The sequence below is a fragment of the Bos indicus genome, chromosome 11, assembly GCF_029378745.1.
Source record: "Bos indicus isolate NIAB-ARS_2022 breed Sahiwal x Tharparkar chromosome 11, NIAB-ARS_B.indTharparkar_mat_pri_1.0, whole genome shotgun sequence".
In the NCBI taxonomy this organism is placed as follows: Eukaryota; Metazoa; Chordata; class Mammalia; order Artiodactyla; family Bovidae; genus Bos; species Bos indicus.
This window is the reverse complement of record NC_091770.1, coordinates 76,701,805-76,729,121: the sequence shown is the minus strand read 5'-3', so window position 1 is coordinate 76,729,121 and position 27,317 is coordinate 76,701,805.

Genomic DNA, 27,317 nt, shown 5'->3' with positions numbered 1-27,317 from the left:
TACAACAAACAATTTTTTATTTCTATAAAAATACATATAGGACTGCTCTAGAGAGTGAACCATATGCTTCAAAACCGTGAGTTCCAAAGTGCATGTGCATGAGTGTGTGTGAGAGAGAGAGTGTATGCACTCTCGTATGTGCATGCTACAGATGTGCATTTCTAAAGAAAGGCCCATTATGAGGTGAAATGGAGAGCAACCTGGAAATCTTTGCTGCCCAAACAGAACTGCAGTCCATCCAGTCCCCGGTGATCATTAGTATCAGGGTACCCACATCTCCACAAAGACTTAGATTACAGGATGTTGAAGTGTATCCAGTGACTTTATGGGGACACCTATGTAGAGAAGGGGGTTAAGTGCCGGTCAAATTTCCTTCCTCACTTAACATGCTGAAGTATAAAGCTCAGCCTCTACAGCAATCCTATTCTCACTGGTCAAGGACAAAACGCTAGGAGAAGGAATTTTGTCTGCACTCGGACACTTTTTCCTTGCTGGCTTCTTATGCTGATGAATTAACTGCAAATAGCATTGCCCCAGCTTTCGACAACAAACTAAGCAAAACCATCCAAAACGTCCCTGGTAGCTCATCTCATGCCCAGACCACAGCATAACGTCATTCAGTTCAGATCTCGCACCTATGTCTGAGCTCTGACTGGTCTCAGGGTTGGTTTTATTCCAGATTCCCACGATGATCTGTGCCTTCTAAAGGCTGACACCTCACATTTGAGACTGCTATCCATTTAAGGACAAGCAGCAGTTTTTCCAATGCATGAAAGAAGAGAGGAATGAGCCAAAGAATGAACGAATGAGTGGAAGAACACAATGTTTCACGTCCAGTTTTACAACACACATCAGTCACAAGAAATCTTTTCCATGTACAGGATGCCTGAAAACGGCAGAAACCAGAAAGCACGGAACAAAAGCAGCATTAGCTGGTGAATGCCTTCCACAAAACTGGGTGGTTGAGAACACAGTACATTAGTCAAGTTTTGAAAGAAGAAAGTGCTAAATCACCACCTAAAAACTCCAAGTGGAGGCAATAATGGTGTCTTATCAAGAGGAGTGCTCGCTGTTTTTAAGTGGCATCGGAGAGACTGTCTCATATGTTATCCCTGTAGTTCATATTGATTCATTCTCTGTAGTTGAATTATCTTTAAAAAATTTATGGTGCATTTTTATGGCAATAGCCAATCATGCATATCATTAGTGTGCGTAGCAAGGAGTTGAAGACAAGAGAAGACTGATGGCTTTTCAATTATTGATGTAAATGAATTGCCAAGTGTAGATAGGTTTAAGAAATGCAATAAAGAGCAAAAGTCAAGTCTCTGGCTCCATGTGCATGCACACACAAGCACACTAAACAAACTCATATTTCATCTTAGCAGTAAGTGAAGAAGGCAATTAAGTTACTTAAAATTTCAGACACCTCTGGAAATTTACATCACAAAATGAAATTAAAAAAATAAATCCTCACTGGCATTTAAAAAAAGGAACTAAATGAGAGAATTTAAAACGTACAGAGTGTTTCTGAGGTCATCATATCCAACACTGCCCTGCTGCTGCTAAGTCACTTCAGTTGTGTCCGACTCTGTGTGACCCCATAGACGGCAGCCCACCAGGCTCCCCCGTCCCTGGGATTCTCCAGGCAAGAACACTGGAGTGGGTTGCCATTTCCTTCTCCAATGCATGAAAGTGAAAAGTCAAAGTGAAGTCGCTCAGTCGTGTCCGACCCTCAGCGACCCCATGGACTGCAGCCTACCAGGCTCCTCCATCCATGAGATTTTCGAGGCAAGAGTACTGGAGTGGGGTGCCATTGCCTTCTCCAGGGGATCTTCCTGACCCAGGGATCGAATTTGCAGCTCCTGCATTAGCAGGCAGATTCTTTACCACTGAGACACCAGAGAAGCCATTGCTTATGTACCCATTAACAATAAATGCATTTATATCTTTTTCCTTCTAGTTTCAGAGGATCTCTATTCAGGATCAACCAATGATCTTATAGATGTCCTTTGTGCCATCTCTTTCCCAAATACAAAACCACCTTGAGCTGATATATTTATTCTGAGTTCTCAATCCAAGTAGCTAAATATCATTAGGGAATCTCCACCCAGATGTTGTAGAGAAAACCCATATTTAGCATATTTGAAATGAAACACTAATTTCCATCTCCAACCCAAACTCTTATTTTCACATAAGTGAATCTATCTTGGTACTCAAGCCATGTACCTCTATGTCATTCCTGAGATTTTCTTTTCCATACAACTGGCATCCAATTGCAAAGTTAAGTTAGATTTAATTTTTAAACAATTTCTTGAATCCATTTGCCTATCTCCAACCTAATAGATAACTACCCTAATCAAACCTGTCTCTACCATGAAAACTACTACAATAAACTTATGGCTGGTCTTCTGGACTCCCATCTTGCTACTTTAAAATCTCCCTGCCACACTGAGAGTCATAATTCTAAAGCAGTTATCCAACAGTATTCCAAGGGTAAGCCTTTGATGATCTGGCCCTGCTTACCTCTTAAACTACATCTCTCTACATTATCCTCTCATGCACCGTGTTGCTGTCAGACGAAGCATCATGCAGTTTCACTTGGCTAACTTTAGTGATTTTGCACCATTCATCTTACCATCTCTTTGGCTGGCTCCTATTACTCACCCTCAAGATACGAGCCTCCTGGAATCTTCCTGCCCCTCCAGACAGTGTTGGATGTCCCTCTTCTGTGCTTTCATATCACTGTCAACTACAGGTTTTTTTTTTTCTTTCTTTCTTTTTGTTTCTTTCCCATTGAAGTGTCAGATTTCCAAGGGTGGGAGTGTCCAATGGGTAACTGAAGATGAAGTCAGAAAATTCTTTCTAGGAAGGATGGATCTAAACATCTATCATCATCAACAACAGTTGTATTTACGTGTGCTGGACCATGGGTCTGGATACAATCACCCAGCACATCACAGAATGGAAAGAGGGCTCTGGGCAGGACCCTGGAGAATACTACCAAGTTCCCTTTATATGTCACCAAGGCCATGAAACAGTAGAAAGAGCAATTTCAGGTACATATGAGATTTCAGGATAAAAAGAAAGCCACAGAGAAAAATGGAGAAGAGGTATAAGGCAAAAAGGGATCTTAATGTGCTAAAGTGAGCTCATATTTGTGGACCTACAGTTAATCCATAAAGAGAATTATCTGTCTCAAGTTGGTAAGGATGACAAAGTATGAGAAGCAAAATCAAGGACATTGAAGTTTAGTGTGGTATTTAAACTGTACAAATACAGAAGCATCTTATTTGGATGAATTTGTCAGGGAAAGGAAGTGAATTAGAGAAACAAAACAAACCAAAATTGCCTGTCAGGACAAATAAAGTAACTTACAATTAATAAGATTCACAAAACATACAAAGGATGAATTTGGCCCTTTTACAAATCCTTTATATCAGATAAAATTGGGTTGAAAAATCACAGAGTATAAAGCTCGAGTGTTAAGGAACCTTTTGTTCTGAGCTCCATGTCACACCACAGCTTTGAGATTCCTTGATTCATTAATACCAATGGGTTTATTTTTATACAGGTTAAATCACCTGTTGTTAGAATGTGGTTCTGGGTCATTACACACTGAATTTTAATAAATTAAACCTGCTGTCCTTTTCAGAAACAACACATGGGTCAACAACTGTGATTAAGTTGTCTTTATTAATAAGTGGTTATTTCTGTGATAATTATAGTTTCTTCTAAGTGATTTGTATAAATGGGAAATGTCTTTAAATAGTTCCAAGCTATTTATATCCTTACCTTTGATATTTCCTGTGTGATCAAATACCTGTGTATGCATACCCAGTGCTTCTAACTTTAATTCAACACTCTGTCCCTTTTTTCCAACCAAGGAGCAGGATAGCATAGTGGTTAAAGGCAGAGACCTTTAACCACTTAACCTTTAAGTTAGAATCCCAGCTCCAGATTTTGTTTTTTGATCTTAGATCTGTTGTTAAATTTTGTTGTGACTCAGTTGCTCATTTGTAACTTAGAAATAATAATAGTCCTTATCCATTAGACTTACCATGCATGGACTGTAGCCTGCCAGGCTCCTCTGGCCATGGAATTCTCCAGGCAAGAATACTGGAGTGGATAGCCATTCGCTTCTCCAGGGGATCTTCCTGACTCAGGGATTGAACACTGGTCTCCTGCTTTGCAGGTAGAAGCTTTACGATCTGACCCACCAGGGAAGCCCAAATATTAAATAAGTCTGTACATATACACAGTTGTATACAGGAAAAATATTTTGTAAGTTCTTAGAGCAGAGTCTGACTCAGGATAAGCACTTAATAATTTAGCTGTTACAATCTCAATAATTCTAGTCCCCACTTTACATTGAGCAACATGGCTTGCTTGCTTTCTTGTCTTTTCTATGGCTATTTCCTTATTAATAAGAAAGTAATTAGGTAATAAGAGGAAAGGTAGAAAAAGAAAATATAAGAATAAAAGGACTAAGGGTGAAACCATATCATCAATGTACTTTATATAACATATTGTTATAGTACTAGCTCTTAATGTCATTTTCTTCACGCTCAGGTAAAACATAGCCTTGAACTGGTATATTTTCTATTTCAAATTCTGAATTGCTGAAGGAGACAGATTATCCTTTTTACCTGATGGCTCGGCAGGTATGCAACTTTTTTTTTCTTTTTTAATTTTGATGAAAATAGAAAAAGCCAATTTTCCAAGCTCTGAGGAAAAAAATGTCCAGTTGCAATGAGATATGGAGTCTTCACCGAGCCTGAGTCATACCCTTTGGGCCTTTGTGAAAATCATGTTTTCTAGAATCCCACCATCTAGAAGCTAATGATGAGGCTGGATGTGATTCACCTTTTCTCCTTGTGAATTATATCCAGCCCTATCATTAGCTTCTAGATGGTAGAAGTGGAGACTCTAAGTTGGTGCTTGTTTTTTCAGACGTATTTGAGTGCCTATAAGTTACCAGAAAGCTGCTAGATGCTTGGAATATAAAGATGAACAACATGTGAATGCCTCTGACCTCAATTTTTTCCCCCAATTACTGGGTGAAAGGCCACAGAGCTAGTTACAGAGCTGGGATGTGTGAAAATATAATTCCAACGTCTCTACCATGGGAGAAGATTGCTGGGTGAAAATGGATTGTACAAAATGCTTACTTTAAAGCACATGAAGTGAATGATTAAATTCATTGTGGGAGGGGGAGTATTGTGGTGGTTTAGTCACTAAGTTGTGTCCGAATCTTCCGACCTCATGGACTGTAGCTTGCCAGGCTCCTCTGTCCATGGGAGTCTCTAGGCAGAGATACTGGAGTGGGTTGCTATTTCCTTCTCCAGGGAATCCTACCAACCCAGGAATTGAACTTGGGTCTCCTGCATTTCAGGTAGATTCTTTACTGACTGAGCTACGAGGGAAGCCCCAGAGAAGTATTGAGAATAGCATATTTGTACAAGACTCCATTGATAGAGTGATTTTTAAATTGGCCTTTGAAATAAGATTCATTTTCCCAGGCTTAAGAGAGTGATGTTCTGAAATGCATCATTCAGCAGCTTCAAACACCATTAGGTCACATGAGGACACTCAGAGGGTGAAATTTGGAGTCCAGTGGAGATCAGCCTGAAGCCTGAAGGTACCCAAGGATCTGGTTATAAATGGAATGAATTCATGAGACAAAGAGAAGGTACTTTGTCCTATAATCATGGAGGAGATACACATGATTAAGAATCAGAAACCTTCCTGGTGGTCCAGGGCTTAAGAATCTGCCTTGCAATGCAAAGGATATCGTTATATCCCTGGTTGGGAACTAAGATCCTACATGCAACGGAGCAACTAAGCCTGCATATGCGTACTATTGAGCCTGTAACACAGCTCAAGGGCCTGCGCACCACAACAAAAGATGCCACGTGATACAGTGAAGATCCCACATACTGCAGCTAAGATCAGATGCAGCCAAAAAATAAATAAATAAGAAGCAGAATCATATTCATTTTAGAAAAAATACCTGAGAGGAAGTGAAGAGATTGATCAGGAAACCCTAAGAGAAGAGAACTTAAACCAGAGGCAGTGTCAGGGTGAATGAGAAAAAGGAGAACTGATTAGAGAGATGCATACACTATAAAAGTAAGAGCACTCAGTGGCCGATTAGATAGAAAAAGTGTAGTGTAAGGAAGAGACTAGGATGACTTTATGATTTCTAGTGGAATGATTGGATTAGGTCTTTAGAGATCAAAACAGCAGGTTGGTGAAAAAGATGAAGACATTGGTTTTGACCGCAGTGTGTGTGAAGGGTCTACAGGACATCTGAGATGTTCATGGGTTGTTGAAATAAGATTCTAGGGCACAGGAAGAATTCTGACTTCATGGTGGAGGCTCAGAACATGGGTGTCTAAGTGTTAATATATGTGAAGCTAAATGAAAGTAGAAAAGCGAGGGGAAAGAATGAGAGCTCATGAAATGTAAAACTCAAGGTGCAAAACTGGGACTCAAATAGAAAATAAGATGGAAATGGAGTCTGGTACGAAAGTTGAAAAAGAAGCCAATGGACTTAACATTTCATATGTCAGTTTCACTTGATGAATGGGTGGTGGGGTAAACTGGAGCTTAAAAAATAATGACAAGGAGTTTAAACTCAAGATTTATATAGCACAATGAAAAATAGGGGTATTTTAATAAGAACAAAGAGATAAACTCAAATATGAGAAGGCGTGCTGTAAATTATAAACACACTATATAGGGCAGGCAGCCTTACTGAAGCCAGTTCACCCTTTGCTGATTGGAATTGACCAAAGACTCTAAAATACCATGTCTTCTATTTAACTTTATGTTTGTCATTTAGGGCCATGAACAAGGTATAGGAAATTAAGCAGGGCTCCCATTTTCCAAGTTTACCTTCATTTCTAACACCCCTATAAAGGTCTCCTAAAGGATACAGCCCTCTCAAGAGCCAGATCATTCAGTCCTGGGGTTTATCACACCAGTGTTGTTCTCCACTGGTTAAAAATCCACATGGAAGTCTCCAGCTTCTTTTGTTTCCCACACAGGCTCATACTTAATGAGGAGTGCATTTCTTGTTTAAATTCTAAAGTTTGTTTCTTATTGCAAACAAAGAGAACAGAAAACAAGCAATACTAAGTGCTGACAAGTCCCTAGAGGCATATGGTTCTCTTGTTCTTTAAAAGCTCTCGGTAGACTTTGTGGAATTACTAAGGTTCATTCCAGAGACAAAAAAAAAAAAAAAAAACAGTTCTGTAGTGACAATTCCATTCACCTTTAAAGAGAAAAATCAAGAAAACAAGAATAACTTAAAAGTCTAAATGTTTGGTTTCAGGCTATATTTTACTTTTTTGTTCCCGTCCAATCAATGTTGAAAAACCTATTTTAACTTTTAAAACATAAGACTATGCAATATCAAAGGAGGAAACGCTAACCTAAAAAAACCAGAGTCTAACTGTTGAAAAACAGGCCTCAGAATGATGGGATTGTTGTACCTGCGATGTATACTAAGAGAAAAAAAATCAATTTCATTGGAATTACCTGATTGTATTGTTTATATAACCCTGTTTGGATCTTATCCAAACTGATTTCTTATAAAAAAAAAAAAATAAAAGACATCTTTTACATATGAAGAGAGGCTGGGAACTGATTTTATGCCATTTAGAAAAAAAAATCTATATATGCTCTTAACTAAAGCTTATGCAGGCGTTCTGTCCCTAAACCAACCAATGCATTGTCAATACTTTCTTGAGGTTTCCAGAGATGATTTCTACTCCTTTTTCTCATCCTCTTCAGAGGATGAGCACCAGTTTCGTGAAGTACCTACAACACTACTCTCATCATTAAATCTGCATATGGCTCCAGAATTCTGTTCACATCTTGCTATGCTGTGCCTTTCTCGCTCATTCTCTTTAGTCCTATGGCAGACACACTGAATGTATGTAAAATACATCACATTGACCCAGAATTCCTCAACTGCTTATCCTCCCAGAGGAACTTCAGAATTTAACTGTCAACTGACAACAACAGCAAAACCAGGAAAAAACGCATTTACAACGTTCACTGTTACTGTTCCAGAAAAAATGTAATATTTGCCTATTTATTCACCACCCCCTTTTCTGTTTTGTTTATGTAGTTTTCTTCATTTAGGACACAAGTCTTTCCAGGAAAGCTTATTATTGTTATAATGTTTTGTCCATGCTTGAGGAATGCATTTCATCTTCTAATTGATTATAGGAGTTACACAGAAAGCTAATTTTTTACATAGAAACTTCTTATTTTGAATACTTTTTGAATAACATAAAATTGTGAAAATAGTGCAGAGAGTTTCCATATATACTGCATCCAGTTTTCCCTGTTGGAATACCTTAAATTCGTATTATACATGGGTTACAAAAATGAATGAATGTTCATGTTATAATTACCTGAAGTCCATAATTTAGTCCTTAACTTTTACCCAATATTTTTGTGTGTGTGTGTTCCCAAATCCTATCTAGATGCCATATTACCTGTAATTATCATCTCCTTAAGCTCCTCTTGGGGCTTCCCCGGTGGTATAGTGGTAAAGAATCTGCCTTCCAGTGTAGGAGGCGCAAGAGGCATGGGTTCAGTTCCTCCATTTGGGAAAATCTCCTGGAATAGGAAATGGCTACCCACTCCAGTATTCTTTCCTGGAAAATTCCATGGACAGAGGAACCTGGCTGGCTGTACTCCATGGGGCCACAAAGCCCCACAGACACAGCTGAGTGACTAATGCACACAAGCTCCTCTTGACCATGACCGTTTCTCACATTTTCTTTGCTTTTGATGACCTTGATAGTTTTGAGGAGTACAAGTCAGCATTTTGTAGAATGCCTTTCAGCTGGGGTTTTTGTAATGTCTTACTTATGATTAGACTCGGTTTATACAATCTCAGGAAAAAGATCACAAAATGCTACCCTCTTCACATTATATCAGGAGTGCATAGTATCAGTATGCCTTAACAAACTTAAATGATGCTAACCGGAGCCCCTAGCTGAGACTGCGTTTGTCACATTCCCCTGCTCGAAAGTTTTATTCTTTGCCCCTTGTTTCTATACTGTACTCTTTGGAAGGAAATCAATGTGCTGAGCCCACTCTTGAGGAGTGAAGAGTTATAGTCTACCTCCTTAAGGGCAGAACATCTACATGAATACTGTGGAATTGTTTGGTGTAAGTGATTTGTCTTGTGTCCCTGTTTTTTCCAATTACTCTATTACCTACTTATATCAGAATGAACTTGAGCATAATCATTTTATACTTTGGATTATCAACCAATAGTATTCTATTTAAATACCCCAGATTTTCCAGGATTAACCATAGAGAGCTCTTTAGATACATATGGAGATATAGATCTATACAGAGAGATACAGATAGGCATATCTATCATCCATCTATATATCCATATAGATTGATATTTCTATGTCTGTCTATCTATCATCTAACTCTCTACTTACCTATCTAGTCTCAGTTCTAGAATCAGCCATTTCTCCAAAAAATCCTAGTTCCTTGTATTGGAGATGTTATTAGGGACCAAGATCTGGGCACCTGTGCTCATGGCTACTGTGGTGTAGTTGACTCTAGGCACTTTTAGCTTAGAGAAGAGAAACATATGTGTATATACTGTTTGTATACACACATATCTATAAATACTCCAATATGTAATTATCTGCTAAACATAAGTTCATACTGATGTTTCCAATACTAACCCATTACCACATGGATTGTTCTAGCCTCTCTCCCTTGTTTATTTGTAATCTCCAGTTCTGACAGTGAGAAACCTAGGAACTGCTCCCCCATCTGTATACTTAATTGTTCAAATCCAGTATACACGTGTAGCAGTTTTGGAAGTGATAGCCTGTACCCCTTTGGGAAACAACTTTTAACTAGGATTCAGTGATTATTTGTAGTTCCTTTTGGCTTTAGACTTATCTACTTATATCTGAAGTTGTTAGGCCAATACTTATTCCTTCTACCCTCTCCAGTGAGGTTCTTTTATAATGTAGATTTGTCACTTTCAGCATTTCATTTTACGATCACCTGACTAAAGAAATACATGTCCCTTCCAGTTTACATGTACTAAGTTTCACTCTTTCTGCTGCAGAGTTCTATAGGTTGTGAACTACATAATGACATATATTTAACATTACAGTATCACACAGAATACTACTGCCCTAAAATCATCTCCTGCATTTCAGCAATGCAACCTTCTCCTTGAACCCTAAAGTCCTAAAATCACTGACATCTACCAGCATTATAGTCTTCCCATTTCCAGAATGCCATATGTAGCCTTTAAAAACTGGTTACTTCACTTAGCAACATGAATTCAGGAATTAAGATTCATCCTTGTTTTTCATGACTCAGTAGCTCATTTATTTTTTAAAAACAGAATAATATTTCATTAACTAGACATATGTCAGTTGATTTATCCATTCACTCATTGCAGGGCACCTGGATTGCTTCCAGTTTGTGGTGGATGGGGGTTACGAATAAACTGCAATAAACATTTTTACACGGGTTTTTGTGTGGACACAAGCCTTCAACTCATATGAGTAAAGCCAAATATCAGTATTATTGGATCACATAAACATTTCCCTTTGTTAGAAACTGCCAAACTGTCTTCCAAAGAGGCTTTCTTATTCTGTTTTACATTCTCATCAGGAAGCAATGCTGCTGCTGCTGCTACTAAGTCGCTTCAGTCGTGTCCGACTCTGTGCGACCCCAGAGACGACAGCCCATGAGGCTTCCCCGTCCCTGGGATTCTCCAGGCAAGAACGCTGGAGTGGGTTGCCATTTCCTTCTCCAGTGCAGGAAAGTGAAAAGTGAAAGTGAAGTCGCTCAGTCGTGCCCGACTCTTAGCGACCCTATGGACTGTATCCTACCAGGCTCCTCCGTCCATGAGATTTTCCAGGCAAGAGTACTGGAGTGGGGTGCCATTGCCTTCTCTGAGGAACCAGTGAGTGCTGCATTATTGTTCTGTGCTGCGCTTAGTCACTCAGTCCTGTCTGCCTCTTTGCAACCCCGTGGACTGTATGTAACCTGCCAGGCTCCTCTATCCTTGGGAATTCTCTAGCCAAGAATACTGGAGTGGGTTGCCAGGCCCTCCTTCAGGGAATCTTCCTAACCCGGGGATAGAACCCAAGTCTTCCGTATTGCAGGCAGATTCTTCACCATCTGAGCCACCTACCCTTGCCAATAATTGCTATTGTCAGGTTTTTTTGTTGTTTATGAAGGTTTGTGTGTGTGTTTTAGTCATTTTGATAAATGTGTAGTGGGATTTCACTGTTATTTCATTTTGAACTCCATAAGGAGAAACCATATTGAGTATCCTTTCATATACTTATGCAATATTTATGTATCTTTTTTGGTAAAATATCTGGATATTTGATTCATTGTTTACCTAAATTGCTTGTTTTCTTGTTGTTTTAAGAGCTCATTGTATGTTTTAGATACAAGTCCTTTATCAGAATATGTTTTGGAAATATTTTCTCCCAGTTTATGGCTTGTCTTTCATTTTCTCAGCCGTGTCTTTTGCAAAACATTTTTTTTTTAATTTATAATAAAGTCAAATCCCAATTTTAAAAACAAATTATGCTTTTGATGTCCTACCTGAAAATCACTGTTAAATTCAAATTTATGTACATTTCTCATTTCTTTTATAAATTTTATAGTTTTGCAGTTCATCATTAGGTCTATGATCCATTTTTAGTTTATTTTTGAAAAAGGCATCATGACTAAGAGAAGGTTTTTTGTTTTATTTCATTGTTATTTTCATATGGACATCTAATCATTCTAGCACCATTTGTTGGAAAGACTGTCCTTTCTTCATGGAATTTCTTTTGATCCTATTCTAAAGATCAGTCACTATTCATTTGTTTCAGTATATTTCTAAGTTAGCTATACTGTTTCATTGATCTGTGTATCTATTCTTTCCCTACTACCACACTCTTTTGATTATTATTTCTTTGTAGTAAGAAATGATAATTCCGTTTATTATTATAAAGATTACATTCTTGGAATCTGGTAGTGTGTCCTAAAACATTGTTGTCCCTTTCTAGTACTGGATTGGCTATTCTGCGTCTTTTACCTTTCCATATATACTTCAAGTTCAGTTAATTGATACTTGCCAGAATTTTTACTGTGATTGCATTAAATCTTTAGATCAGGCTGGGAAGAATTGACATTCTAACAATATTAAGTCTTTGAATCCATGAACATGGACTGCGTCTCCATTTATTTAAATCTTATTTAATGTCTTTCTTTAGAGCATTGCAGCATATAATCTTGAATATATTTTGTTAGATTTATACCTGAGCATTTCTTTTTCTTCTTTTTTATTAGTTGTCAGTAGTGTTATCATAAATGAATATTAGGTTTTGTTATCCTGTCCCACCCTTTCACCCCTCATATGGTAATATGAACATGTGACATTTTTCCTTAGTTTTTTGATGTTGTAGATTACATTGATTTTCAACAAAATCAGAAGTTGGTTTTTTTTTTTTAAATAATCAATATAATGATGAAACTCTAGCCAAGCTAAGCAAGAAAAAAAAAGAGAGAAGACAGATTACCAATATCAGAAAGGAAAGAGGAAACAGCAAGACTCATGCCATGGACTTTAAAATGATAATAATGGAATACTTTGAACAACTCTTTGCCTACAAATTTAATAACTTAGATAAAATGAACCAATTCCTTGAAAGATGCAAACTATCAAAACTCACAGAAGCAAAGATGGATAATCTAAACAGGCATATACCTATTAAATAAATTGGATCAAATATAAATAACCTTCTCCATTAAAATGCCAGGCCCAGTTAGTTTCAGTGGTGAATTCTACAAGCACTTTAAGAATAAATGATTCTAGTTCTGCACAATCTTTTCAAGAATACAGTAACAGAGAGTGTATTAATATATATTCTATGAGGGCAGCATCACTGTAAAACTAAACATAGATAAAGATGTTACAGGAAAGAAAAACTGTAGGCCAATTTCTCTCATGAACATGCATGCAAATACTCTCAACAAAATATCTGCAAGTCATATCCAAAAATTCATAGATAATTACACACTATGACCATGTAGAATTTATTCTGGATATCCAGGACTGGTTCAACATTTGCAATTAGGACACCACCTGATTTTTTTTTTTAATTACAGAAGATATATCACTATTTTGGTTTGAGGCACTTAAGATCTTTTCTTTATCATTGAAGGTTAATGATTTTACAAGGATATATAGCATAGCAAAAATAGAACAGCATTTTCAAGAAACTTAAAGAAGGATGAACCTTAGCTATTACAACTAGGGATAGGCCACTATTGGACAATGGGTCTTTAGTGTGTGCCATGTAATTAAGTAAATATGCCCAAAGTAACACCTAACTTTTCATTTACTTACAAAAATAAGGTTTATAATCAGGGAGCCAGTTTAGGTGGATGTTGAAGAGTTATTCTGAGGTCAGTGGTGGTATTTTAACTTCTGGGCTCCACTGGATTAGTTCGCAGATATTTACTTTGTTTAAAAAAAAAAAAAAAAAGCCTTGCTGGTTCAGACATGTTTGGTACCAACTTTTACAATATATAGTTTGCTCATCTTGAATAATTTTAAATAACATGGGATATATCTTTAGATAATGTCCTCCCTTTAATGATAGATGAAGACTGAGATAATAAATGTTGCTTGAAAATATCAGACCTTTTCTTTTTTTAAATTTTTGAGAAATTCGATGGTCAGTATCAGTGAGTAGGTGGATAGAGTTAGTGCTAAATTGTCCAGACCAATGGAACATAAGCGGTCATCTGTATTCTGGACTAGAACATCTATGAGTTTGGTATAAGATTCTGGAGAAAAAGGATAGAATTTCTTAAATGGTAAAATTAAAGCATTACTTTCTAGGTAAACTCTTGACTTTTTCCCAAGTGAAAACAGGGAAGTTGTTTGGATATACTTATCTATAGAGGTCTTAAAGAAAGTCAAATATAAATCTACTGTAGTAAAGAATTTGGCTACAGATTGATCCAAAGTGTATTGTTTAGGTTAGGCAAAAAAAGCAAGATATTTGTTAATTGCTTTGCATATCTATGACAAATCTATAGCCTTGAAAATTAGATAAGTTTTTATTAGCTTAGCATGTTACAGGTACTGGTACAAAGGTATAGTGATATTTTTTCCAGTTCTTTCTCACAATTTTTTCTGGTTACTGTTGACTAGACACTTTCCTTGGCTTTAGTTTTAAAATATTGGGAAAGTTTAGGTAACAATTTACAGGTATTAAATTGGACTCTTATGGGCTCTGCTCCAAATATTCTGCCTAAGCCTTGGAGTTTTTTGCTTGTAGGGATTCTGGGACCATAGCTAATTCTTTGGTTATTTCTTGAATTACACATAGTATAAGTCTACTGACTTCAGGATCAGCTATAATTTGATCATATGTTGAAGAATTTTCTGGGACTTCTAAAAATAATTCTGCAGTACATTTTATCCAGTATTTCCATTTCCAAATATTTCTCTACCTATTAAGTTTGCAGGCTTTTGAGGGGCTATTCTCCTATAATAGTTCTAAAGTAAAAGTTTCATGTTGAGACATAGAGAAGACTTAAAATAGTTAGAACTCTCCCTATTTGAGTGGATTTAGTAATCAAAGGATGGAGAAGGCAATGGCACCCCACTCCAGTACTCTTGCCTGGAAAATCCCATGGACGGAGGAGCCTGGTAGACTACAGTCCATGGGGTCCCTAAGAGTCGGACACGACTGAGCGACTTCACTTGCACTTTTCACTTTCATGCATTGGAGAAGGAAATGGCAACCCACTCCAGTGTTCTTGCCTGAAGAATCCCAGGGACGGGGGAGCCTGGTGGGCTGCCGTCTTTGGGGTCGCACAGAGTCGGACACGACTGAAGCAACATAGCAGCAGCAGCAGCAGTAATCAAAGGGAGATGGTATTCTGTTAGTGTGATTAATTGCAGCTGCAGTGACATCCATACAAAATAAGAAAGCTATATAGCTAGAACCTAATCAAAATTATCCATACATCTTTTTTGAAACACTCTCATAATTTTAAATATATTAGGTCCCCTACGTATGAACCTTCAAGTTGTGAACTTTCAAAGATGAAAACCTGCATTCACATGTTCAACCATGTAAATTAATTCATGTCTCTGGCATACATCGTCATGTGTGTACACCCTCTACAAATGGCTGTGCTTTTGTGTACATTACTGTGCAGGACTGTAAAGAGTAAAGTAGTATAGTCTTTTTATTTCAAGTCCAGTATGTCCAGAAGCAAGCCTAAAAGCAGCAGTGATGTAGCAGTAGCTGGTACTGCTAAGATGTGCCAAGCAATAACGATGGAAACAAAAGTGAAAATAATTGAGAGAGTGGAGTGAGGTGAAAAGATAGTAGACATCACCCGTTCTTACAGCATGAATCATTCAATCACCCACATGATTCTAAAGGACAAGGACAAGATCTTAGAACATGTGAAGTCTGCTTTTCCTCTATTTACATTTAGGTCCTTGATTCTTTTTAAGCTAATCTTTACATATGGACTTCCCTGGTGGCTCAGACGGTAAAAGCGTCTGTCTACAATGTGGGAGACCTGGGTTCGATCCCTGGGTCGGGAAGTGTCCTGGAGAAGGAAATGGCAACCCACTCTAGTACTCTTGCCTAGAAAATCCTATGGACGGAGGAGCCTGGTGTCCATGGGATCGCAAAGAGTCGGACTCGACTGAGCGACTTCACTTTCACTTACATATGATAGGTTAGTGATCTAAACCTAGTCTCTTATATGTAAATATCCAGTTCTCAGCACTATGTGCTGAAGAGAATGTTCTTTCCCCCATTTAAGTATCATGATATACTTGTTAAAATATCAATTTTTGGTGATACGTGTATGGATTTATTTCGAGATCCTTCAAATCTTTTTTATTTATCTATATATCTATTCCTATTTATTTTAGTATTTTTAAACTTATTTCATTTTCTTGTATTTTACTTTCTTAAAATTTACTTTGTTGACTTCTTCTAGTTTTAAGTATAATGATTAGATAATTCATTTTCAAATATTCATATAATACTAAGATTCATTTATAGCTATAAGTTTGCTTCTAATTTCCACTTTACTGAATCTGAATAAGTTAAACATTAAAAAAAAAACAGTACAAACATCTAACAATTTTTACTTTGGTCTTTAACTCCATGGACTATTTGGAATCCTGCTTTGCTGTATTTACACATGTTTATTTTGCTTTCATTTTACTGCTGATATTGCTTTTTTTAATTTTCTCATTCTAGTCACAGATATGTTCTGGACAATCTTAATCCATTGGAATCTCTTGCAAATAAATCTTACTTATAAAAGACCATCCTAGGAGTAGTTTTTTGATTGCTGCTTTTAAAGTTCTGAGGAACGCTTACACTGAAACATATTATAAAAAGTCTTTAGTTTCTAGGGATTCTGTAATGTCTTAGGAAAATTATTCATAACTCCAGTACCAAGGAATATTTTCCTGAATGTAACTGATATTCCTAGTGGTTTGGGGCTCTGAGGTTCACCTCTTGCTTCACTATAAGAAACAAACATGGATCCAGAGTTCAAGTTTCATACTGTCCGTGGATCTGATGTGGATATTCCTTTGGCATTCAATCTCCAACCCTTAGGGCAATGCAGCCTCATCAGACCCCACTCATCCATGACTGCTTCCTTTCTACTTTTCTCTTTCTTTTATTAAATGCAAATGTGCATTTTTAATGTGCTGCTGCTACTGCTAAGTTGCTTCAGTCATGTCTGACCCTGTGCAACCCCATAGACGGCAGCCCACCAGGCTCCCCCGTCCCTGGGATTCTCCAGGCAAGAACACTAGAGTGGGTTGTTATTTCCTCCTCCAATGCATGAAAGTGGAAAGTGCAAGTGAAGTCGCTCAGTCGTGTCCGACTCTTAGCGACCCCATGGACTGCAGTCTACCAGGCTCCTCCGTCCTTGGGATTTTCCAGGCAAGAGTACTGGAGTGGGGTGCCATTGCCTTCTCCTTAATGTGCTATGTCTGCTTATAAATTTTGTATAGCATTACTACGTGTTTAAAACAAGAAGTAGAGATTTACACCTATGCCCAAGTTGCCCTTTTTCACTCAGAAGCTTAGTGGATTATTTTTGAAATGCATTATGCTGGTTGTTCTACTAGGATTTTATGCTTTCTGCATGAAAATTGGTTTATAGTTTTGTCTTCATCACAGAGTTTAACAAATTTTATCTTTTTTTTTCCCTTAGAGAAAGAATATAATCTGAAACCTGCTTTGCAAATCTCCAGTGTGATAATTAAAGTTGGTATAAATATTCAGTGTAGATGTAGATTGAACATGCACATTGGTGCTTGAGGTATTTCCCAATCACAGCCCAGAATGTACTCAATTTTTTCTACCATTACATTAAATAATTATTTCTAATTATGTGAGACTTTAATTTATAACATTATTTCCTTTCTTTTATCACTGCAACTGTACACTTCACTAGATGTACTGGGGTTAACAAAATTGCTTTGAAATCTAGTTCTCTTTGTCAGCTAAAAGGAAGAGAAAGCAAATGCAGGTGTGGTCTGTGCTGAAAGTAGGAATCAGAGGGATATAAAATTTAAATAATGATTAAATATGTAGGGCTCTATCCATAGAGATAGATAGCTTTTGTATATAAAATATAAACTAGACAATAATTATTGCTTTTAACTGGCAGACACTAAGTAGAAATTAGTTCATGACTGGTTCATAAGCTGACATAGCCTATTTGATCCAAATTTGGTATTGCTCCATTCATTCCATTATATCTACTGCACTTCCAATAGGAATGACTAATTCCTAAACTTTATTGAGCGATTAATCTCTGTCACTAACTGTGACATCACTGAATGTGGGACTTGCTCACCTTTCAATTCAATGAATCTCTCAAGTCACTAGATGTCTGCTCTTCCTTTCAGCTCTGGAACACTGAAGATGTCCTGTTTACCAATCTTATGTTATATGTGGTATATTAAATTACTTTACAGCAAGTATTCTCTATCTATTTTTGACCTATTTGGGAAGAATGAATATATTTCTATGGCCCTGTGATATTGTGCATAGACATGTAATTAGATGTGACAAATATGATGCTAATTGACATAATGTAAACTGAGGCTTGAAATGGTCTTGCAGAAAAGTGCCTGTTTTTTCAGCCTCTGTGATTGTCAAGACACCAATTTAGTGTAGGAGGTCCATTAAATAGACGTAAATGAGCTGTAATTAAATATAAAAAAGAAGTATATCTCATAAAGAACTCTAGGTACAGCTTTAGTACATTATTAGTATCAATTCATAGAAAATGTACAAATTTTTGAAAAAGCCGTATTCACAAATGCAGTTACCAACTTGATCTAAAGAACCCTAGACCACTAAACTCATGAAAGTATCTCCGATCCCTCAGTTTTCAACAGGCAGGAAGCAAGCTATGGAATCTGCTCAACCATCAATAAGGGAATATTCTCTATGATCTCTCCAGCAGTGGACCAGTATGGTGAAAGCAAAGTAAAAAAGTTCCAGAGCATCAGAGTCAAGAGGTATAAAGAAGAAATAAACTGGAGAAACCTTCTCAATAAGCAGAATTGGAGTCTAAGCAAGAAACAGAAACAAACAAATAAAAAAGCTTTCCTACCTTCAATATAATCCTATCTGGCAAATTTGCCCAATGAGATTTTTAGAATTTCTGTGGATTGGTGATAGCTATAAGCCTCCCAACATTCTCTCTTATTTTGTCCAAACTTTTTATTTTATATTGGAAAAATATCTAGTACATTCTTTTTTGGGGGGTGGGGGCATGCTGAGCAGCTTGTGGGATCTTATTTCCCTGACCAGGGATTGAACCTGGACCCTCATCACAGAGCACATGGAGTCCTAGCCACTGGAAAACCAAGGAATTCCATTTCCATTTGTAATGAGAGTATTTATGGAGGTTATAGTCTCTATTCCACTATTTTGTGATATACATCTATATCAACCTCGAATATTCATTGGAAGGACTGATGCTGAAGCCGAAGCTCCAATAGTTTGGCCTCCTGATGCCAAGAGCTGACTCATTTGAAAAGACTCTGATGTTGTGAAAGATTGAGGACAGGAGAAGAAGGGGGCGAAAGAAGATGAGATGGTTGGATGGTGTCATCAACTCAAAGGACGTGAGTTTTAGCAAACTCCGGGAGATAGTGAAGGACAGGGAAGCCTGGTGTGCTGCAGTCTATGGGGTTGCAGAGTTGGACATGACTGAGAGACTGAGCAACAATGATATCTATATCTGTGGTCAAAATATATTTACCTCTCTATTTAAAAGGTCTCTCATCTCTTTTTTAAGGAGACAAAGGAATATTCAGAGTTCAGTGAAAGAAAAGTTCGTTGTGACTTCTATGAATAAAACCACACCACTGAGCAATATCTGGTGATTTTCTGTCTCCATGAGCTCCCGTGGCAGTGAATGTATCCTAGTCTCTGAACTAAGTTATCCTCTGTGGCAACATAGAAGATTCTCAAAGGTTTTAATCTTGTTACTACTTTCCATTGCTATCTTCTTATAATTTATTTTAGGTTGGTTTTAAAAGTTACCTTTTCTGTGTCAGTTATTAAATTTCTTGGAGAAAAGAAATTTGACTCCTCAGTACCCCTCACCTCTACTAAAGAGATAACACTAACATTCATCTAATCGTAAACAATTAAAAAATGTGTCCAGACATTGCCAAATATCTCCCGGAGGGCAAAATTGTGGTCTGTTGAAAACCACGGATCTAGGTAGTCTCTTAAAAGGCAAACAGAACAAACATTCCTTCTCAACTCACCAATTAAAATAAAATACACTTAAAATAGTACACTCAATACACTTAAAATAAAATTCAATGGCATTATCATTGTGTGTCCAGCCTGGACTCACACTATCCAATTCCAATTCCCAGTTGTCTTTCCAAAGTCATCTTCAGTGACTGCTCCATTTTCATTGTCCTTCAACCATCTAAGCCCTTGCTTTTCTTGGGAAAGGCTCAGCACATCCCCATGTCAAATTCTTACACTTACTGTTCGCTCTTTCTGCAATGTTGGTTCCCAAGAAATTCACATGCCCTGTACCTGTACTTCAAGGTTCACCTCCACATCCTATTATTTTCTGCTTTTCCACTAAAACGTGAGCTTTGTGAGGAACTTCATCTCATTTGCTGCTGTAACCTTATAACTTAAAACAGATGCCTTATACCGAGAAGGCACTCGATGTGTTTCTTGAATAAACTTTTTAAGGAATAAATTCCTACAAATTAATGGGTAAAATACTAAAAGGGCAATTAATTAAGTATGTATTAATTAAGTATGTATACTATACATATATAAGTATGTATATATGAACAGATGCTACTGTAAAAATAATCAGAGAGAAATTTAAAGAAATATATTTCATAACAAGTCTATAAGTTAGGCAAAAATTCTAAAATGTATAGGCAATGATGGCAGTAAAGAAAATCTCTTATGCCCAATAACTAGTGGTTCAATGTATAAAGCATTTCTTACAAAATAGAAAAAAAGTTAAATATACCTAGCTTGCTTCTATCTATAGGGCACTGAAAGAAAAGATCAAAATCAGAAAATTGACTAATGAAAGGCAAGAATGTTCAAAGTATAAACATTTAGATAGAATTATTGATTTATCAATTGGATTTTATGGAGAAAAATTTTTTCAAACTGTTATTCTAGATCCGTTTGAAAATGGTCCTTTTTGTGTGTGATACAAACTAGGGAAAGATAATGTATTCTTCAAAAAATTTCAATTGCAGTATAATTATAGAATCTAACACAAATAACATAGTAAACTAATGTTCATTTTGAATTCTGTTGAAGCAAGAACCAATTGTTTTTTCTTGGCTGAGACATTCTACCTCTGACCTCCTAGCTTAGTAGCAAAATATGTATCTTGGTTTTTCCAGAGTTGTGTGAACTAAGTAACTATATAAGTAACTAAACCTTTAAAATAAATACTATGACACTATAATCATTAGGTTACTTTTTTGAAGCTCTTAGAATATAAGTCTTGGGACTTATTTTACTTATTTTATTTATAATCTTTTATTAGGGCTGGTAGATTGTCATAGCATATTACTTGAGTAAATAATCTCTTGAAATCTGACTAGTGTAACAAAAAGTACATTATTTTTTAGCATGTGTAGTGTATGGGCTTAAACACATAAAAAATATAACTTTAGAAACTGGTTAAGTGCTATAATACTGATGTTTACTAGTTCATTGACCAAAATGTCGTTGCTACTGATGGTCAAAAGTTGGCAGTCTTGGAAAAGCACTGCTCCCTGGAAAGAGTGAGGTCAACTGGAAAGAGAAGACACTAGTTAGAGTCAGGGCTTGAAAGAAAAAGCAAGGAAGAAAGTGGTGGAAATTACGGAAAGAAAGAAAAAATCAGAAGGCACATCACACCTCCCACCCAGTAAAAGGTACAATCCAGTGAACGAAGCCTAGTCCATTTCACTAGCAGACGAGACAGACACTTTCAGTGTAAGAGACATGGTAACATAACAAAGTCCCTCACCCCAGTTACCATGAGACAGTGCACCAAGTCGTATCCGACTCTTCCGACCCCATGGACTCTAGCCTACCTGGCTCCTCTGTCTATGGGATTCTCCAGGCAAGAATACTGGAGTGGGTTGCCATTTCCTTCTCCAGGGGATCTTTCTGACCCAGTTACCATAGAGACACTTTATATCGATAGCTTTAGAAATACAAGACATTTCAAAATGAACAAAAATGGACAGTAGTAGCATCCTTACAAAGTTATTATAAGAAAACAGAAAATGAGAATTAAAATATTTCAGCTTAAGAAAATATCTTCCCAAGTGACAACAAAGAAAATAAAACAAAATACAAGAACAAAAACTTGTAGCATTGCACAAGAAAAATTAAGCAACTTAAAACAATCATCCATAGAACTGAATGAGTACTCTGAAGCAGATGTTTTAAAATGATTAATTGACATGAATAGAAATGGAAAAAAATAAAAACAGACAGATATGAAGTGAAAATTTTGAAAAAAAGAGAATTTTCCCATTCAGAAGAAAAAGGGTAAAAAAATCAATTCTGTAATAAAGCATAAATTAAATGGTGACTAAGGGAATGTTGATTTAATGGCAAATATACAGAGGGACATTGGACAGTAGCATGAAATGAGCCATGAAAATGAAAATAAAATCATTAAACAGGTAAAGCATGTCAGATAAATATGATAAGTGTATAAATGCAACTGGATTTCTCGTGGAAGAAAAACAAAACAATGAAACTATTAAAATAATAATCCAAGAAAACTCTGAGAAAAAGAAGTTGAATCTATACAATAAAAGAGCCCATTATTGGAAAAAAAAAATGATACAGTACATTCAACCCCAAAATATATCCCAGTAAAATTTTATGGACTCTAAAGATAGGAGAAAGAGAGTTATTTGAGCTCCCAAGCAAAAGACCAAGTGACTTATAAAGGAAAAAAAAAAATCATGTTGACATCAAATTTCTAGAGAACAGCATATAAACTGAGAGGAGAATAAAGTAAAATTAAAACAAACAAAACTTCCAGAACAAAGAGTGCTAACCAAGGCTTTTCAAACTAGACAAGCTGTCAACAAATATTAAGTAATAGAAATGCAAGAACTCAGAGATCACTGAAGTCACAAGCTTTTTCCAGGAAACCACTAGAGGATGAACTTCACTCAATTAAGAGAAGACTTTGAGCCATTGGCTAAAGAACTGACAGTAAGCAAAGAAATAGACATGATTGAAGATATAAGATTAAAATAAGAATGGAAATAAGAGTAGAAGAAAAATAAAGTTATCAGTTCTTGCAAGTAAAAAAAAAAAAAGGATTTTTTTTTAATAGGAGGAGAACTGAGCAAGAAAGGAGAAAATAGAATAAGCTCATTGATTATTGCATAGGCAATAGAACAAAATCAATGATAAAAATTAAAGCTGACACATCAAATAGGAAAAGCATAAGTAAGGGAAGAGAGAGAGTAAGACTATTTTAAGCATCTTCCCAGGTGATGCAGTGGTAGAGAATCTGACTGCCAACACGAGAAATGCAAAGAAACACAGGTTCGATTTCTGGGGCAGGAAGATGCTCTGGAGTAGGAAATGGCAACCCTCTCCAGTATTCTTGCCTGGAAAGTTGCATGGACATGGGAGCCTGGCATGCTACAGTACATGGGGCTGTAAAGAGCTGGACATGACTGAGAGACTAAGCACAGCACAACCTACATATACACATACAGATACATACACAGAAAATGGCCTAAATGTGAAACATAATTTTTTGAAGACAGAATAAGAAAGCAAGACAATAAGCATACAAGAGTGAGAATGAGGGAAACTGAGAGCAAGACGGAGAGAGCAAGAGAGACAGAAGCAGAGACAAAAAGACCCTCCAGAGAATCCCAGTAAATATAATGAACACAGGAAAATAACACTGAAGGAAACTACATAATTGAGACTAAAGACATCAGATGCATCAATAAATGTAAATATGCTTTACTTCTCTACTACTAGAAAGCTCCAAATTAATTCATATAAATATCCCAATGCTAAGCAGAATAAGAGATACATCAAATAATGTGATTTTGAAATGCTAAAAATAAAGGGATGAGCAAAGGCAAAAATGGCAAAGAGAATCAGGCTGAAAGTACTAAATTAGACCAAAGGGAACACCTTGTGATGCTAAAAGCCCATACTTGTAATATCACTATTAGGAGTAAGTCAACACCAAATAACATATAGTAGAAATTATGATTATGAAAGGTGACAAAGATAATAAAGAAAGGGAGATTTTAACATGTATTTCCAACCTAAGTCAACTTTGTTGAACAATGAATAAACAAATAAATACAACCTGAAATTGTAATCGATATAGTATGTTCTTATACATTTTTGAAATATGGTGCTAATAATATACCAATCATGGAGAATACAAATGGAGAATCATGGAGAATTAAAAAAAAAAAAAAACTTATATTATGCCACTAAAAAAGCATCAATAAATTCCATAAAGCAGAATGAATATAACCAACATTTCTGCTCTCAAAGCAACAGAAGGAAAAATCAATTAACAAAATAATGAAACCGCTCCATTGTCTAGGTATTTAAAAATATCACCTATCTTATGGTAAAAGTGGAAATTGAAACAATATGTAGAATTTTTTAAATACTAATGATGCTGAAACCTTTATATACAGGATACATATATATTACATATAGGGTAAAATCAGAAGAGTGATTTACATAAACTTGATAAAATTTTTAAAAATTAAAATTAAAGAATACAGGCATAGAAAAAGCATATTAGCCAATAATGAAGACAAAACCTTAATTCATGAGGCAGTATATAAACATTAAAAAACAGTGACGTTAATGAATTGATCAGAATAGCAATTAAAAGACAGACAACCATGCATTTAGAGTAGTGTGCAGTAGGTTATGTCTGGTCATTGCTGTTACCATAAAAAAGAGACTCTAATTTTTAAAGAATAATATATTTTAAGTATGAATAAACTAGGAATGAAATAGGAAAATGATAAACTAAATTTTAGAGGCAAAGAAATTTTGCAGTGTGAGCTGATAAACAAGACGTCCCCCCTCCTCCCTACTCCCAGCCCCTGCCAAGGGGCTGTGTATATGCAGACACAAGTTAAAATAAGTAGAAAAAGTATATCAAGGATTGTCTTAACAGATACAGAGGACATATTTGATGACTAAATACTTATATATAATAAAACAATAACAACGCTTATGAAACTAGGAATAAAATGGAACTTTAAAAAATTTGATTAAGAATATGTAAAAAATTTTAAGGCAACACACAAAGGTCCATCTAGTCAAGGCTATGGTTTTTTCAGTGGTCGTGTATGGATGTGAGAGTTGGACTGTGAAGAAAGCTGAGCGCCGAACAATTAATGCTTTTGAACTGTGGTGTTGGAGAAGACTCTTGAGAGTCCCTTGGACTGCAAGGAGATCCAACCAGTCCATTCTAAAGCAGATCAGTCCTGGGATTTCTTTGGAAGGAATGATGCTAAAGCTGAAACTCCAGTACTTTGGCCACCTCATGCGAAGAGTTGACTCATTGGAAAAGACTCTGATGCTGGGAGGGATTGGGGGCAGGAGAAGGGGACAACAGAGGATGAGATGGCTGGATGGCATCACTGACTCAATGGACATGAGTTTGAGTGAACTCCAGGAGTTGGTGATGGACAGGGAGGCCTGGCGTGCTGCAATTCATGGGGTCTCAAAGAGTTGGACACAACTGAGCAACTGAACTGAACTGAACTGAACTGATGTACTGTTGAAATATGGGGAAAAAATTCAGAGTTTGAGAATAATGCAAGAAATTCTATTTTCATCACTTGCATTCAGCATTGAACTCAATATCCTAGTTGGTAGGATAAGGAAACAAAAGTAAAATTAACAATGATTAAAGAAATATAGCTGATATGACTTCAGATCTCATTAATATGTATATGAAAGTTCAAAATAGTCTTTTTTGCTGTTAGTCAAGTCATGTCTGAGTATTTTTGCAATCCCATGGACTGTAGTCCACTAGGGTCCTCTGTCCATGATATTTCCCATGCAAGAATACTGGAGTGGATTTCTATTTTCTTCTCCAGGGGATCTTCCTGACCCAGGGATCGAACCTATGTCTCCTGCATTTCAGGCAAATGCCTTACTGCTTATCCATGGGGGAATAAGCAAAATTAAGAATTAAATCTAGAAAGATTATTGTGTAGATCAATATAAACAATCAATTTTCATATTCCATCAAAAACAAATAAAAATTTAAAACACACACACACAAAGCATCAAAATCATGCTAGATCTCAGAATACCACAAAAGTGGATCCAAATAAAATGAATAAGTGCAAATTTCATAAATTGGAAGTTTTAACACTTTAAATATGTCAGTTCTCCTGATATTAATCTATAACTGCAATCTAATTTCAGTTAAAATTATAGTGCTTTATTTTATTGAAAATTGTTAAACTGGTTGGAAAAAGACTGGGGTAAGGATAGCCAAAGTATATTATGAGGATAAGACTATGTTTAGAGGATTTAAACCACTGGACATCAATAATAACTATAAAACTATGGTAATGGAATTTTGATATTGGCACAAGGATAGACAAACTGCACAAATGGATATGGTAGAGACCAGATAATTATCCACAGCTAGAAAGGTGGGTGATTTACAAGAAATTGACACTGTAATGAGTGGTAAAAGGTGGTTTTTGATGATGCTGGTTCAAATGTATATCTATATGGGGCAACAGGATATTTCTATTTCTTTTATTTTCTTACCTTAAAACATATACCAAAATTAAAGTTAGAAGTAAAGCTAAAACAAGCGAGCTTCTAGAAGAACAACAAAATGAATACCTTATAAACATAGTGTATGCAAACATTTCTTAAACAGGACATAAAGGGCATTACACATTAAATAGAATGTTAATAAACTATATTCCATTAAAAGTAAGAACTTGGGTTTATCAAAAAAAAAAAAAAAAAAATCACCAAAAGAGTGAAAGGGCAAGCCTCAGACTAGGAGAATATTTGTAACACACAAATCATTCATATCCAGAAAACTTTTTAAAATTCCACAAATCGATAAGGAAATAAAAATAAGAAAAGTGGGGATAAAACTTGAAAATATATCTCATCAAGGACAATACTAGGGCTTCCCTGGTGGCTCAGAGGGTAAATCATCTATCTGCAATGCAGGAGACCAGGGTTTGATCCCTGGGTCAGGAAGATCCCCTGGAGAAGGGAATGGCAACCCACTCCAGTATTCTTGCCTGGAGAATCCCATGGATGGAGGAGTCTGGTAGGCTACGTTCCACGGGGTCACAAAGAGTCGGACATGAGTGAGCGATTTCACTTTCACTTTTGCAGCCATAAAATTAAAAGACGCTTACTCCTTGGAAGGAAAGTTATCACCAACCTAGACAGCATATTAAAAAGCAGAGACATTACTTGGTCAACAAAGATCCGTCTAGTCAGGGCTATGGTTTTTCCAGTAGTCATGTACGGATGTGAGAGTTGAATTGTAAAGAAAGCTGAGTGCCAAAGAATTGATGCTTTTGAACTGTGGTGTTGGAGAAGACTCTTGAGAGTCCCTTGGACTGCAAGGAAATCCAACCAGTCCATCACTCTTGAGAGTCCCTTGGACTGCAAGGAAATCCAACCAGTCCATCCTAAAGGAGATCAGGC